General features: G+C 44.6%; 1 non-coding gene across 1 annotated transcript; it reads left to right on the top strand.

The window, feature by feature from the left end:
• Positions 1-208: 208 nt before the first annotated feature.
• LOC120050184 lies at positions 209-335 on the top strand. Its single transcript, XR_005477185.1, has one exon.
• Positions 336-17078: the final 16743 nt, after the last annotated feature.

Below are 17078 nucleotides of genomic sequence, written 5' to 3'. Positions count from 1 at the left end.
TATACAGTAGGACTGTTCACGGTCTGTCTGAACATCCTATAGGGGTCCATTTATAACGTGGCATCACAGGTCTTTTGGAATAAAATGTTTAAATAAAACCTGTTATCTCTTATTTTTGCCTCTGACATTAGGCAGTGGCTTGGTGGACCCGTGGTTAAGACACTGCGCTATATTCAAAAGGGTTGTTGGTTCGAATCCGGCGGAGATTGTGGTTGTTCAGTTAAAACAGTACTGAGCAGTGTACTGTTGACCATGACACCACAGATAGTGATACTGGTGCTCACCGACAGGACCTAGCAAGCTATTGGGCTCCCTGTGCGATGGTTCCATACACATTCTATGGCTTAGTTGGTAGAGCATGGTTTGCTGTCTCTCTGGCCTAGTTTGTGAGTGCTGTTCTGGGGTTATTCTTTAGCTGGTTCAGGTTGTGTACCAGGCCTGTGTGTTGATCCAGAGCAGGGCTGTTGTGGTGTTTGGGAGGCTGTGTAACAGGCTTGTTTGGGATGCGGTGGCAGTAGGGGCATCTGGGACTGATTTGCTGAGCAGATTCGTGAGCATAGTGCGGACGGACCTACGACACACCCAATAAAAGTCATCCCACAGCATCGGCTGTGTGCGTTGTTGAATGCATTTCATTTGGACAGGGATGTGACACATGTCCAACACACATGACCGTCCACAGTGAACTGAGAAGTCAGATAAGAGAATGTTATTTACATCTAGGTTAAGTGCAACTGATAATTGAAGTGATCAATGACCGCTGACATCACCGCTGGAATATTGAGGTATGGAACAACAAAACATTGATCAAAAACAATATTAGCAATATCAGTCCACTCTGGGCCTTACAATAACATCATGAAGCCTCTAGGCTAGCGCTAAATCTATCGATCATTTGTCACCAACTGACAAGATCTGGCATTAGGTTTGTTAGTGTTACATGATAAAAAAGTCATCTGGTGGTGACTGAAATCCGTAGACATGAATAGAAAACAAACATTTGAATGCGGGTTATGCTTCTGCCAACGTGCCAGATTCCTACTGAGAATGTATTGGATCAATCACTTCTTTATGAACCAGTATATTACTTGCTAGTTATCCAACAACTTTGACTTGTCGGGTGCAAGTTGGGAAGGAAGAAAAATGTTTAAAAAATATCCCTTTCCAGATTTTTGGCTATGACTAGTACCGTCGAGATCAAGAATTTAGGTCTTATATCAAGAGCAAAGGCAATAACGTAGAACCCTAAAATCAGTTCTGGGATCTTTTTCTCGGCCTCCATTCCAAATGGTTTCAAAATATGAATGCTGGCAGAAAGCATTCAGGGTAGTTGGTCTGAAACAGTTTCTTCTCTCTCCCTAGAAATATCCTAGTCATTTCATTATTCCGTAACTATGGCTGTGGTGATAAGGTCAGCTGTGGTTTGCAGTATCCTGCAATTCTAGAATAGTTATTGGGGGAAAAGCAGGAGCCACATAATCCAGAGTGGTTTCGGGTGAGGGACAGTGGTCACGGTAGAGGATCTAGGCTAACGCAGACGCCTGCACATTGTGACATGCTGTAACCTCTTGTAAGCAAAGTGGGCCAAACGTGTGGCTCATTCTGTGTGGGTGTCACTGTATTCATCGTCAAGATCATAATCCGACTAATTTCATCAACACTCATTGAGAATCTCTTTGGCTTGCAAACCTCCCCTGTTTTCCTCCAAACATAATGATGGTCATTATGGCCAAACAGTTCTATTTTTGTTTCATCAGACCAGAGGTAATTTCTCCAAAAAGTACGATCTTTGTCCCCATGTGCAGTTGCAAACCATAGTCTGGCTCTTTTATGGCGGTTTTGGAGCAGTGGCTTCTTCCTTGCTGAGCGGCCTTTCGGGTTATGTCAATATAGGACTCATTTTACTGTGGATATAGATACTTTTGTACCCGTTTCCTCCAGCATCTTCACAGGGTCCTTTGCTCTTGTTCTGGGATTGATTTCCACTTTTTGCACAAAAGTACGTTCATCTCTAGGAGACAGAACGCATCTCCTTCCTGAGCGGTATGACGTCTGCGTGGTCCCATGGTGTTTATACTTGTGTTCTATTGTTTGTACAGATGAACGTGGTACCTTCAGGTATTTGGAAATTGCTCCCAAGGATGAACCAGACTTGTGGAGGTCATAATTTGATTTCTGAGGTCTTGGCTGATTTCTTTTTGATTTTTCCCATGATGTCAAGCAAAGAGGCACTGAGTTTGAAGGTACACCTTGAAATACACTGCTCAAAAAAATAAAGGGAACACTTAAACAACACAATGTAACTCCAAGTCAATCACACTTCTGTGAAATCAAACTGTCCACTTAGGAAGCAACACTGATTGACAATAAATTTCACATGCTGTTGTGCAAATGGAATAGACAACAGGTGGAAATTATAGGCAATTAGCAAGACACCCCCAATAAAGGAGTGGTGACCACAGACCACTTCTCAGTTCCTATGCTTCCTGACTGATGTTTTGGTCACTTTTGAATGCTGGCGGTGCTTTCACTCTAGTGGTAGCATGAGACGGAGTCTACAACCCACACAAGTGGCTCAGGTAGTGCAGCTCATCCAGGATGGCCCATCAATGCGAGCTGTGGCAAAAAGGTTTGCTGTGTCTGTCAGCGTAGTGTCCAGAGCATGGAGGCGCTACCAGGAGACAGGCCAGTACATCAGGAGACGTGGAGGAGGCCGTAGGAGGGCAACAACCCAGCAGCAGGACCGCTACCTCCGCCTTTGTGCAAGGAGGAGCAGGTGGAGCACTGCCAGAGCCCTGCAAAATGACCTCCAGCAGGCCACAAATGTGCATGTGTCTGCTCAAACGGTCAGAAACAGACTCCATGAGGGTGGTATGAGGGCCCGACGTCCACAGGTGGGGGTTGTGCTTACAGCCCAACACCGTGCAGGACGTTTGGCATTTGCCAGAGAACACCAAGATTGGCAAATTCGCCACTGGCGCCCTGTGCTCTTCACAGATGAAAGCAGGTTCACACTGAGCACATGTGACAGACGTGACAGAGTCTGGAGACGCCGTGGAGAACGTTCTGCTGCCTGCAACATCCTCCAGCATGACCGGTTTGGCGGTGGGTCAGTCATGGTGTGGGGTGGCATTTCTTTGGGGGGCCGCACAGCCCTCCATGTGCTCGCCAGAGGTAGCCTGACTGCCATTAGGTACCGAGATGAGATCCTCAGACCCCTTGTGAGACCATATGCTGGTGCGGTTGGCCCTGGGTTCCTCCTAATGCAAGACAATGCTAGACCTCATGTGGCTGGAGTGTGTCAGCAGTTCCTGCAAGAGGAAGGCATTGATGCTATGGACTGGCCCGCCCGTTCCCCAGACCTGAATCCAATTGAGCACATCTGGGACATCATGTCTCACTCCATCCACCAACGCCACGTTGCACCACAGACTGTCCAGGAGTTGGCGGATGCTTTAGTCCAGGTCTGGGAGGAGATCCCTCAGGAGACCATCCGCCACCTCATCAGGAGCATGCCCGGGCGTTGTAGGGAGGTCATACAGGCACGTGGAAGCCACACACACTACTGAGCCTCATTTTGACTTGTTTTAAGGACATTACATCAAAGTTGGATTAGCCTGTAGTGTGGTTTTCCACTTTAATTTTGAGTGTGACTCCAAATCCAGACCTCCATGGGTTGATAAATTTGATTTCCATTGATCATTTTTGTGTGATTTTGTTGTCAGCACATTCAACTATGTAAAGAAAAAAGTATTTAATAAGAATATTTCATTCATTCAGATCTAGGATGTGTTATTTTAGTGTTCCCTTTATTTTTTTGAGCAGTGTACATCCACAGGTACACCTCCAATTGACTCAAATGATGTCAGCCTATCAGAAGCTTTTAAAGCCATGACATTTTCTGGAATTTTCCAAGCTGTTTAAAGGCACAGTCATCTTAGTGTATGTAAACTTCTGACACACTGGAATTGTGATACAGTGAAATAATCTGTCTGTAAACAATTGTTGGGAAAATGACTTGTGTCATGCACAAAGCAGATCTCCTAACCGACTTCCCAAAACTATAGTTTGTTAACAAGAAATGTGTGGAGTGGTTGAAACACTTAGGTTGGAGTAATTAAAACTGGTTTATGTAAACTTCCGACTTCAACTGTACATGCATACACACGCATGTTGCACGCGCACACACACAAATTCATTATCTTTGGGATTTGATCGTTAGGGGGTATTTTTTTTACATAAGATTCACAAGCTCTGATTTATCAAGCAGATTGGATCTTATTAGCCAGCTGCTCGTAAATCATGATTTTGGATAGGCTGCTAATTTGGATTTGGCCATCTTAACGCAATACAGTCCAAGAACATTGTGTCGTTTAGCGATTGTGTTAAAATAAATCTCATAAAAACGTTCTCCCTTTAAATCAGATTCTCTCAAACTACTATTGGAAGGCGGACTGTTTGTAACTCTCCCATAGTTAAAAAAAAAAAACTTTGAGAAAGTGGCTCTATAGCTGTTATCCACTCCAAATAAACCGAGTGAATGTTTGTGGCAGGGTTAACATGGGAAACAACACCACAGGGTTTCACTTATAGCTTGAACACGTCTTATAACTGCATCTTCCCAGGGGACCTCACAGATTATAGCTAGCTGTCCTCCAACAATGAGAATGTGGTCTTCTGTGAGAAAATGGTGGTCATGAATGACATCATGGATTTCCCACAATTCCCAGAGGTGGCTCTATACTGGGGTTGTGAGTTTCTCGCATCACTTGACTCATAATAAACATACAGAAAATTAGAATGTTTTCTGTCTTGTGAGTTTGCCAACGCCCCTTATACGCCCATGTTGTGCATCTTTTTACAGTAAAAGAAATTCATGTACAACAAACATAACCGGCTCCACCGTTGCATGAAGTTGGAGATATGGATTGATGCTTGTTTGGACAGGATTTGGAAGATGTATAATATACACTGAGTGTACAAAACATTAGGAACACCTGCTCTTTCCATGACAGACTGCCCAGGTGTCAGGTGAAAGCTATGATCCCTTATTGATGTCACTTATTAAATCCACTTCAACCAGTGTAGATGAAGGGTAGGAGACCGGTTAAAGAAGGATTTTTAATCCTTGATACAATTGAGACATGGATTGTGTATGTGAGCCATTCAGTGGGTGAATGGGCATTACAAAAGATTGAAATGCTTTTGAACGGGGTGCCAGACGCCCCGGATTGTGTCAAGAACCGCAACGCTGCTGGGTTTTTCACACTCAACAGTTTCCTGTGTGTATCAAGAATTGTCCACCACCCAAAGGACATCCAGCCAACGTGACACAACTGTGGGAAGCATTGGAGTCATGGGCCAGCATCCCTGTGGAACACTTTAGACACCTTGTTGATTCCATGCCCCGGCGAATTGAGGCTGTTCTGAGGACAAAAGCGAGTGGGGGCTGCAACACAATATTAGGGAGTTGTTCTTAATGTTTTGTACACTCAGTGTATGTACACATGTAAACTCAGCATAAAAAGAAAAATCCCTTTTTCAGGACCCTGTCTTTCAAAGATTATTTGTAAAAATCCAAATAACTTCACAGATCTTCATTGTAAAGGGTTTAAAAACCGTTTCCCATGCTTGTTCAATGAACCATAAACAATTAATGAACATGCACCTGTGGAACGGTCGTTAGGACACTAACAGCTTACAGACGGTAGGCAATTAAGGTCACAGTTACGAAAACTTAGAACACTAAAGAGGCCTTTCTACTGACTGATAAACACCAAAAGAAAGATGCCCAGGGTCCCAGCTCACCTGCGTGAACGTGCCTGCAGCAAGGAGGCATGAGGACTGCAGATGTGGCCAGGGCAATGAATTGCGTGTCTGTACTGTGAGACGCCTAAGACAGCGCTACAGGGAGAAGGGACGGACAGCTGATCGTACTTGCAGTGGCAGACCACGTGTAACAACACCTGCACAGGATTGGTACATCTGAAAATCACAGGTGCAGGATGGCAACAACAACAACTGCCCGAGTTACACCAGGAAGCACAATCCCTACATCAGTCCTCCCGCTGTCCGCAATAGGCTGAGAGAGGCTGGACTGAGGGCTTGTAGGCCTGTTGTAAGGCAGGTCCCCACCAGACATCACCGGCAACAACGTCGCCTATGGGCACAAACCCACGATCGCTGGACCAGACTGGCAAAAAGTGCTCTTCACTGACGAGTCGAGGTTTTGTCTCACCAGGGGTGATGGTCGGATTCACGTTTATCATCGAAGGAATGAGCGTTACACCGAGGCCTGTACTCTGGAGCGGGATTGATTTGGAGGTGGAGGGTCCGTCGTGGTCTGGGGCGGTGTGTCGCAGCATCATCCGACTGAGCTTGTCATTGCAGGCAATCTCAACGCTGTGCGTTACAGGGAAGACATCCTCCTCCCTCATGTGGTACCCTTCCTGCAGGCTCATCCTGACATGACCCTCCAGCATGACAATGCCACCAGCCATACTGCTCGTCCTGTGCGCGATTTCCTGCAAGACCGGAAAGTCAGTGTTCTGCCTTGGCCAACGAAGAGCCCGGATCTCAATCCCATTGAGCACGTCTGGAACCTGTTGGATCGGAGGGTGAGGGCTAGGGCCATTCCCCCCAGAAATGTGTGGAAACTTGCAGGTGCCTTGGTGGAAGAGTGGGGTAACATCTCACAGCAAGAACTGGCAAATCTGGTGCAGCCCATGAGGAGATACACTGCAGTACTTAATGCAGCTGGTGGCCACACCAGATACTGACTGTTACTGTTGATTTTGACCCCCCTTTGTTCAGGGACACATTATTCCATTTCTGTTAGTCACATGTCTGTGGAACTTGTTCAGTTTATGTCTCAGTTGTTGTATCTTATATTCATACAAATATTTACACATGTTAAGTTCGCTGAAAAAAAAGGCAGTTGACAGTGAAAGGACATTTCTTTTTCTGCTGAGTTTATATGTTGCTAGCTGTGCACATGCCCAGCATTTCTTATCTCTACCATAATAAGCTACATGGATATTATGTGGCCTTATGTGGTTCACAGACCTGGGATCATATACTATTTGTTTTCAAATACATTAGCTAGGTTTGACTGAACTTGCCTTGCACAATGAAAGCAATAGAATAGTCCTAAAAGTTCAAACCCCACCTGTAAGAAAGAGACCTAGGGCCTCAGTCTTGAAAGGATAGCACTGACGACTACGAGATTCCATTCAATTATTTATTCCGTATAAAAAGGCTGAGCATAATATTTTATCTCTGGCAGAATAATTTCTAAAGCAAAAAGATAGTACCCCTCTCCAAAGACAGAGTAACGCGTAAAAATGTGCTCACTCAGGCACACACATTTGCTCTGCATCGGCCCTACATCCTGCAGCTCTTCATCGTCCCTACCTCCTGTAGCTCTTCATCGTCCCTACCTCCTGTAGCTCTTCATCGGCCCTACCTCCTGCAGCTCTTCATCGGCCCTACCTCCTGCAGCTCTTCATCGGCCCTACCTCCTGCAGCTCTTCATCGGCCCTACCTCCTGCAGCTCTTCATTGGCCCTACCTCCTGCAGCTCTTCATTGGCCCTACCTCCTGCAGCTCTTCATCGGCCCCTACCTCCTGCAGCTCGCTGTACTCCACCACTCTGTCCCGAAGAGAGAAGCTCAAACAACACAGACAAGATGCTAGTTCATGATAGACAATATCTTTGAAACAGTACTACATGTCTAGAGTTGATCAGACTTTGTGTGTGTCATTTATTGATAAGATGTTTTTAACTTTTGACCAAACAAAACAACCGGTCTTTACCGCAGCTACCGCGATTTTAGCCTATAGGCCGAGATCTATGGAAGGTGTAATGTGAACTGTATTGTCAGTAGAGGAGCGATGGGTGCTTCTCCTCCACACCACCCTGCTCATATGCGTTCCAGGCATACTCAATCAAACGGTCAGAAAGTATTTCAAAGAAAGCAAATACTACTTGAACCCAGGTCTGCGGTGGTCCAGTCTGTTCACCAGGCTGGTTCCCCACTGATTATCCCCTCTCTCGTCCTGTGTGGTCATTCCTACCATGACTCAGTCTGTCTGCTAGGAATTACCGTTCCCTCCGTGTGGAGTGGAGCAGATTTAGAGGTGACTACACATTGATTAATGACTTGTTGTCTTCAGTACAATCCCCCAGCCTCCCAGGAGAAATTCTGCTGAGAGTTCTTCTCTCACAGGGACATCATCACCATTGTGAGAGCTAGCCTGATGTCACACACAGTCTAACCTTAACCCTAAACCCCCTGACCTCGTGGGGACTAACAAAATGTCCCCAGTTGGTCAAATATTTGTTCAAGTCCCCACAAGAATATTTAAACACCACACTGAACCGTTGGTTAACCACACTAAACTATTGGTTAACCACACTGAACCGTAGGTTAACCACACTGAACACTGCTTGTTATTAGCCCTCAGTATAAGGGCTTGTTAGCAGCCTTCAGTATAAGGGCTTGTTAGCATCCCTCAGCATAAGGGCTTGTTAGCAGCCCTCAGCATAAGGGCTTGTTAGCATCCCTCAGCACAAGGGCTTGTTAGCAGCCCTCAGCACAAGGGCTTGTTAGCAGCCCTCAGCATAAGGGCTTGTTAGCAGCCCTCAGTATAAGGGCATTTGGATACAACCAAGTCAGACCTTATATTTCTGCTTATTGCATATCCATGTTATGTGGATAATATTCCAGTCTATTCTATTTTTCCCAACAAAAGGTCTCACACAGACAGAGCCACAGAAGAGTATAATATGGACAGAGAGAGGGTGAAATGGTTACTTGGCATAATCTGTTTGTTCCCCAAGTTATCTCATGTTTTCTCTTGGTAATTCAACCCCATCTCATTCTGTTATTTGCTATCTAAAGTTATTGAAATGTTAATTATTGACAATATTGGAAAAAGTACTCAATTGTCATACTTGAGTAAAAGTAAAGATACCTTAATAGAAAATTACTCAAGTGAAAGTCACCCAGTAAAGTATTACTTGAGTAAAAGTCTAAAAGTATTTGGTTTTAAATGTACTTAAGTATCAAAAGTAAATGGAACTGCTAAAATGTACTCAAGTATCAAAAGTTAAGGTATAAACCATTTCAAATTCTGTATATTAAGCAAACCAGACGGCACAATTATTATATATTTTTTTATTGACGGATAGCCAGGGACACACTCCAACACTCAGACATAATTTACAAATAAAGCATTTGTGTTTAGTGAGTCCACCAGATCAGAGGCAGTAGGAATGACCAGGGATGTTCTCTTGATAAGTGTGTGAATTGGACCATTTCCCTGTTAAAATGTAATAAGTAATTTTGGGTGTCAGGGAAAATGTATGGAGTTAAAGGTACATTATTTTCTTTCGGAATGTAGTGAAGTAAAAGTTGGCAAAAAAGTAAAGTACAGATACCCCAAAAAACGACTTAAGCAGTACTTTAAAGTATTTTTACTCAAGTACTTTACACCACTGCGAGTAATCTTTTCATCCTTGTACTCCACATTCCTGCTCCTCGCCCCAGTCCCAGACAGTCACTGCTGCATAACAAATGGCACCCTATTCCTTATATAGTCCACTACCTTTGACCACAGCCTATAGGGCTCTGATGTATTTAATAGGGTGCCATTTGGGACACACACACTGTCACACAACAAATTACCTGAATAAAAGGAGACTAATTGAAAATGGAGTGGTTGAAAAGCAGAGAGAGGGTTCTCCCCAGCCAGAGGAGGTACAGGCAGGCTTGACAGATTGTTACATATTCAATAGCTTCTCCAAATAGCGGATAATTTTCTGTGCCCCCTTTACTTTGTGGATTAAATCAGAGTTGCTCACTCGCGACTCATGTCCCTGCGTTCAGTTCGTAGTCTAGTAAGCACATATTTCCGAGTGTGCATTACAAATCTTCGGGGATACACACACATACAGCTGATTAGTAAATGGTTGGCTCCCGAACAAGGATTTTCTCCATCAGTCAAATGACTAATACCCCATAATTTTATTATATAAAGATGATCGATTGTCAGCAATATTTGGCATGAAGCATTGCCTGCTTACCCTTCCAACTTCAATGTTTGATTTTCTCTATCCTGGTATAAAGCATTTGGCTGGATATTCTGGGATATCAGTTCTAGTCGTTTAGTTCATTTCAGGCTCTGGCACTGCAGATCACCAAATCCCTTCTGGTCCACGGATGAGGGGTCAAAGTGATGTGCAAACTGTATGTCATTAACTGGTTTAGTGGAGTCTGATTCCTTCCTCTGAGTCTGTCTTCTGAATCCTTGCCCTTTTCTCCATCCAATGATGTGTCTGCTTCTTATTGCTCATCCAAACAGATGAGCTGCTTGTCATTTTCTGGTTTCTTATAGTATGAATAACCTGTATACTATCCTGCTGATGATGATATCACTTAGGAGCGTTTGGAGGCATTAACTTCATTATCCTCTACTTTGCCAAAGCATGCTGTTGATTACTATGGTGGCACACTGCCTGTACAGTACACTCCTGCTGACTTGGTAGTGTTGTGTTTATAGCTTTGAGAGAATAGAGAACAACAGGAACAGGTGAAGTTGATTTGGACATGTGGGAGACATTTCCTCATCCAGCTGAGGGCCCCAGGCTTCTGGACCAGTGTTACTCACTTGCGTGTTTGTGAGAGAGTGTGTGCTCTTTTTCTCCATCCGTCTTGCTCCCCAGTTGCCCTTAGGGGAATGAAGACCTTTCAGAATTTAGTATTTACATTTGTACGCCTGTGGCGCGCCAGAGAGTGATCAGAGCAATCGAACCCTGAACTATTCGGTGGGACCGAGGCCTTGTACACAAACACACAAGCACGTTTGGGACGGCCTTTACAGGCCACAATGTCAACGGTAGACCAAGTAGTCTCCTGAAATATAGATGAAAACTCTCTTGGTAAATAGTGTGGTGTACAGAGTATCTCATGAAAAGCTGTAGACCACACTATTTCAAGAGAGTTTTCATCTATTTTCTTCGTAGCTGTCTGTCTACCACCACAAACCGATGCTGGCACAAAGTCCGCACTCAATGAGCAGTATAAGGCCATAAGCAAACAGGAAAACGTTCATCCAGAGGTGGCACTCCTAGTGGCCGGGGACTTTAATGCAGGGAAACTTAAATTTGTTTTACCTCATTTCTACCAGTATGTTAAATGTGCAACCAGAGGGAAAAAAACTCTAGACCAGCTAAACTCCACACACAGAGACGTGTACAAAGCTCTCCCTCGCCCTCCATCTGGCAAATATCACCATAATTCTATCCTCCTGATTCCTGCTTACAAGCAATAACTAATGCAGGAAGCATCAGTGACTCGATCAATGGAGAAGTGGTCAGATGAAGCAGATGCTAAGCTACGTTTTGCTACTAAGTTTTGCTAGCACAGAATGGAATATGTTCCAGGGATTCTTCTGATGGCATTGAGGAGTACACCATATCAGTCACTGGCTTCATCAATAAGTTCATCGATGACGTCGTCCCCACAATGACCGTATGTACATACCCCAACCAGAAGCTATGGATTAGAGGCAACATCTACACTGAGCTAAAGGGTAGAGCTGCAGCTTTCAAGGAGCGGGACTTTAACCCGGACGCTAAGAAATCCTGCTATGCCCTCAGACAAACCATCAAACAGGCAAAGCGTCAATACAGGACTAAGATTGAATTGTACTACACTGGCTCCGAAGCTCGTCGGATGTGGCAGGGCTTGCAAACTATTACAGACTACAGACTACAAAGGGAAGCACAGCCATGAGCTTCCCAGTGACATGACCCTACCAGACTAGCTAAATTACTTCTTTACTTGCTTCGAGACAAGCAACACTTAAGCATGCATGAGGGCATCAGCTGTTCCGGACGGCTGTGTGATCACGCTCTCCGTAGCCGATGTGAGTAAGACCCTATAAAAGGTCAACATTCACAAGGCCGCGGGGCCAGACGGATTACCAGGACGTGTACTCCGAGCATGCGCTGATCAACTGGCAAGCGTCTTCACATCCATTTTCAACCTGTCCCTGACTGAGTCTGTAATACCAGCATGTTTCAAGTAGACCACTATAGTACCTGTGCCCAAGAAAGTGAAGGTAACCTGCCTAAATGAGTACCGACCCGTAACACTTACTGTCTGTAGCCATGAAGTGCCTTGAAAGGCAGGTAATGGCTCACATCAACACCATCATCCCAGAAACCCTAGACCCACTCCAATTTGCATACCGCCCCAATAGTTCCACAGATGGTGCAATCTCTATTGCACTCCACACTGCCCTTTCCCACCTGGACAAAAGGAACACCTACGTGTGAGAATCCTATTCCTTGAATACGGCTCAGCGTTCAACACCATAGTGCCCTCAAAGCTCATCACTAAACTAAGGACCCTGGGAGTAAACACCTCCCTCTGCAGTTGGATTCTGGACTTCCTGACGGGCCGCCCCCAGGTGGTAAGGGTAGATAATAACACATCTGACACACTGATCCTCAACACGGGGGCCCCACACTGGTGCATGCTCAGTCCCCTCCTGTACTCCTTGTTCACCTATGACTGCATGGCCAGGCACAACTCCAACACCATCATTAAGTTTGCCGACGACACAACAGTGGTACTATGTAGGCCTATTCACTGACAACGATGAGACAGCCTATAGGGAGGAGGACAGAGACCTGGCCGTGTGGTGCCAGGATAACAACCTCTCCCTCAACGTGATCAAGACATAGGAGAGATGATTGTTGACTACAAGAAAAGTAGGACCGAGCACGCCTCCATTCTCATCGACAGGGCTGTAGTGGAGCAGGTTGAGAACGTCAAGTTCCTTGGTGTCCACATCACCAACATACTATCATGATCCAAACACACCAAGACAGTCGTGAAGAGGGCACGACAAAGCCTATTACCCCTCAGGAGACTAAAAGGATTTTGCACGGGCCCTCAGATCCTCAAAAAGTTCTACAGCTACACCATTGAGAGCATCCTGACCGGTTGCATCACTCCCTGGTATGGCAACTACTTAGCCTCCGACCGCAAGGAACTACAGAGGGTGGTGCGTACGGCCCTGTACATCACTGGGGCTAAGCTTCCTGCCATCCAGGACCTCTATACCAGGCCATATGAAAGGAAGGCCCTAAAAATTGTCAAAGACTCCAGCCACCCTAGTCATAGACTGTTCTCTCTGCTACCGCACGGCAAGCGATATCGGAGCGCCAAGTCTAGGTCCAAAAGGCTTCTTAATAGCTTCTACCCCCAAGCTAGCTATACGACTTCTGAACAGCTATTCAAATGTCTACCCAGACTATTTGCATTGCCCCCCCCCCACCCCCTCTTTTACGCTGCTGCTACTCTCTGGTTATAATCTATGCATAGTCACTTTAATAACTCTACCTACAAGTACATATTACCTCAATTATCTCGACTAACCGGTGCCCCCGCACGTTGACTCTGTACCGGTACTCCCTGTATGTAGCCTCGCTACTGGTATTTTACTGCTGCTCTCTAACTATTTGTTATTTTTTACTTCTCTTTTTTTACTTAAACAAATATTTTTCTTAATAAACTGCATTGTTGGTTAAGGTCTTGTAAGTAAGCATTTCACTGTAAGATCTACACCTGCTGTATTTGGCGCATGTGACAAATACATTTGATTTTATATGTTCCCAAACCATGGTAATCTAATGACTAATGATCGTAATGTGTCATGTTTATTCTAACATGTACAATATCCATGGAGTTATAGCTACAAAACTAAACATATGACAAATGTATAGGACATCAACAGACAACCTACCACCCACCACCGGCGTTCTCTAAGACAAATGTAGGACTTAAAAGTTCCCATCACCAAAGCCCACTACTTGTTCCCTATATAGTGCTGGTGGTGAAAGCTCTATAGCTTGGTAGCCTACAGCAGGGGCACAACTTTCACTGGGGACATGTCCCCCCCAATTTGCCCCCCCCCCCCCCCCCCCCCCTCAGTTTTATCATTGGAATGTGATACAAAATGAGGCAACGGTGTGCTTTAGGACCATGCGGACGCCTCCGAGCGGTCGGGTAGGCTGTTTGGATTGTTTATCTAACTGGATTTTTAAGAAATTGTAATAATAGGTCCCCCCCACTTCTAAAACCATAGTTGCGCCCCTGGCTACAGTGAAGATAAACATGTATAGGTGTCATGTACTAGAAAACACCTATGTTATTAGAAAGGTGTTTCCTTCATTTTCAGAAGTGAAGTGAACCACTAATACTATACATTCACTAGGTGTCTGAGTGTTGATGTAACTCCTGTCCTCCGTCAGAACACAGAACATTGTTCAAATAGGGTCACTCCTTCACAGTGTCTTGAAGCATACTGGATAAATGGGCGTAAAGGTAGAATTTAGAAATGTCAAAGGAAGAGAAGAACCAGTTCAGAGAGGTGTGCCCAACCAAAACATTAAACAACGCTGCAGAGACACAGAGGTTCCAACACTGGTCCAGGAAACACATGTGAGACGTGGCCCACGTCCACCTCGTCTGAGAGGAAGATCTAGGGTCGCGCTCAGGAGCTTTGCAAAATTACAGGATGTTACAGAACGGAACAGAACAGTCCGATATATTATGTAGAATAGAAATGCATGTCCATCATGCTCCCGGGGTTGGGGAAAAGGCAGAAGACATATTTCTGTTCTAATTAAATGGAAAATAAATGACCCATTGTATTCTTTGAACAGTAGGGAATTGTGTGAGCTCTATACAAGAGGAACATGAGCTACTACGTTCTAGGAAGTTCAGGGTTCTAAGGATTTGTCATATTATAATGTGAATCCGAGAAGTGGATGATTGCAGAAAGAGAAAATTGTCATCTGGGGTTGGCACGGTAAATGTTGTTAACAGAAGGAGTCTCATATGACCCCTAAACTCTTTAAACTCTTCTCATTAATAAACCCATTTATTCAGGTTCTGAATATCTGCTTCAGTATGTCGTGCGTTCGCCCCATCCAAATGGTATGGCTCTAGTGATTTATTAAAACAGTAAACCACTGCCTTTAGAAGAAGATAGGCCTTGGTATCATGCATAGCTCTCTCTCGCAGTGTGTGTGTTATTAAGCCCACAATCCAAGGAATGTGTGAAGTAAGCTTTTGGATGCAAAGGGAAAACCGGTCAGCCAGTTAGGACGGGGAGACGACCGCAGAGTGAATATATTAAGGCAGCTGTCAGATAAATAATTGGGAATGTATGTCACTTTGAATGAGTCCAACTGCTGACAGGACATTCCGCTTGGTGCATCTCCATAACACACCATCATTATTATTAGATGCATCAGGAAAAACAGATGTGGTGGGAAGAAAGTGTGTGTGTGTGTGTGTGCGTGCCTATGTGAATGCATGCCTATATGCGTGTGTCTGAGTCAGTGAGTGAAAGCGTTCACGTGTGTGTCTGATGCTTTGAAAGGGCATAAGGGATCTACACAATTTCAAAGATTTTACTGAGGAAATCAGTCAATTGAAATAAATTCATTAGGCCCTAATCTATGGATTTCATATGACTGGGAATACAGATATGCATCTGTTGGTCACAGATACCTTAAAAATCAAACGATCAGAAAACCAGTCAGTATCTGGTGTGACCACCATTTGCCTCATGCAGCACAACACATCTCGTTCGCATAGAGTTGATCAGGCTGTTGATTGTGGCTTGTGGAATGTTGTCCCACTCCTCTTCAATGGCTGTGTGAAGTTTATGGATATTGGCGGGAACTGGAACATGCTGTCGTACACATGTGGAGGTCCTGGGCTGGCGTGGTTACATGTGGTCTGCGATTATGAGGCCGGTTGGAAGTACGGCCAAATTCTCTAACGTTGTTGGAGGCGGCTTATGGTGGAAACATTTTACATTCAATTCTCTGGCAACAGCTCTGGTGGACATTCCTGCAGTCAGCATGCCAATTGCACGCTGCCTCAAAACTTGAGGCAAAACTTAAGACATCTGTGGCATTGTGTTGTGTGACAAAACGGCACATTTTAGAGTGGCCTTTTATTGTTCCCAGCACAAGTTGCATCTATGTAATGATCATGCTGTTTAATCAGCTTCTTGATATGCCACACCTGTCAGGTGGATGGATTATCTTGGCAAAGGAGAAATGCTCACTACAACTTGGCACACAAAATGTTAACTAAATAAGCTTTTTGTGCATATGGAACATTTCAGAGATCTTTTGCGCATGAATCATGGGACCAACACTACATGTTGAGTTTATATTTTTGTTCAGTGTATCTCAGACACATAAAGCCCTGAAGGGTTGTTGCTGGATGGTATCTGAGTGTTGCCTGTGGCAGTGTATGTACTGTACATAGACTTTATCCAAAGTTTATTTTTATTGTAGATCATTAGCGTAATGCTCTTTAACTAAGTCTCCCCTGTAGACATGAATGTCTGCCTGCTCTTTTCCCTTCAGATACTGCTAATAACATCCCTTTGGTTTGACTGACTCACTCATAATATCATAGGTGAATTTAATAATTTGCCTATCATTTTGTGTGTTTGTGTGTGTCTGCCTGTGTGTGCGTCACATGATGATAGGGGAATTCTGCCTGCTGAGTACTCTATACGTATACGCTCAGTGAGTCTCCTGCATGTTGATTGGCTGAGACTGCCAGTGATGCTGATAGGACCATGGGACTGAAGGGAGGGAGGAGAGAGCGAGGAAGGCATTTTTATACAGGTGTGTGAGTGTGTGAGTGAGTACATCACAGATGACAGGCGTTGCCAGTGATTGTCTGCCAGCGATGCTGAGTTTATGTTAAGAAGTGCTCACCTCAGTTCCTGCCCATGTAAGCATCTATCTACTGTCTCCTGGGCTATTTTTGACCTGTGCTTTATCTCTGATTAGTTTTTATATTCAGCAGGTCATTGGTGCATTCGCTCTCGCTCTCGTTCTCGCTCTTCTTGTTTAGTCTGAAAGGAAAGTCACTACAGTGCAGGAATAAAGTTGACAGAAGGGGACACATAGAACTACACTGCTCAAAAAAATAAAGGGAACACTTAAACAACACAAATGTGCATGTGTCT

Source organism: Salvelinus namaycush, chromosome 6, assembly GCF_016432855.1.
Source record: "Salvelinus namaycush isolate Seneca chromosome 6, SaNama_1.0, whole genome shotgun sequence".
Classification (NCBI taxonomy): Eukaryota; Metazoa; Chordata; class Actinopteri; order Salmoniformes; family Salmonidae; genus Salvelinus; species Salvelinus namaycush.
The sequence above is the reverse complement of the archived record's forward strand: the minus strand, read 5'-3'. Positions and strand labels throughout refer to the sequence as shown.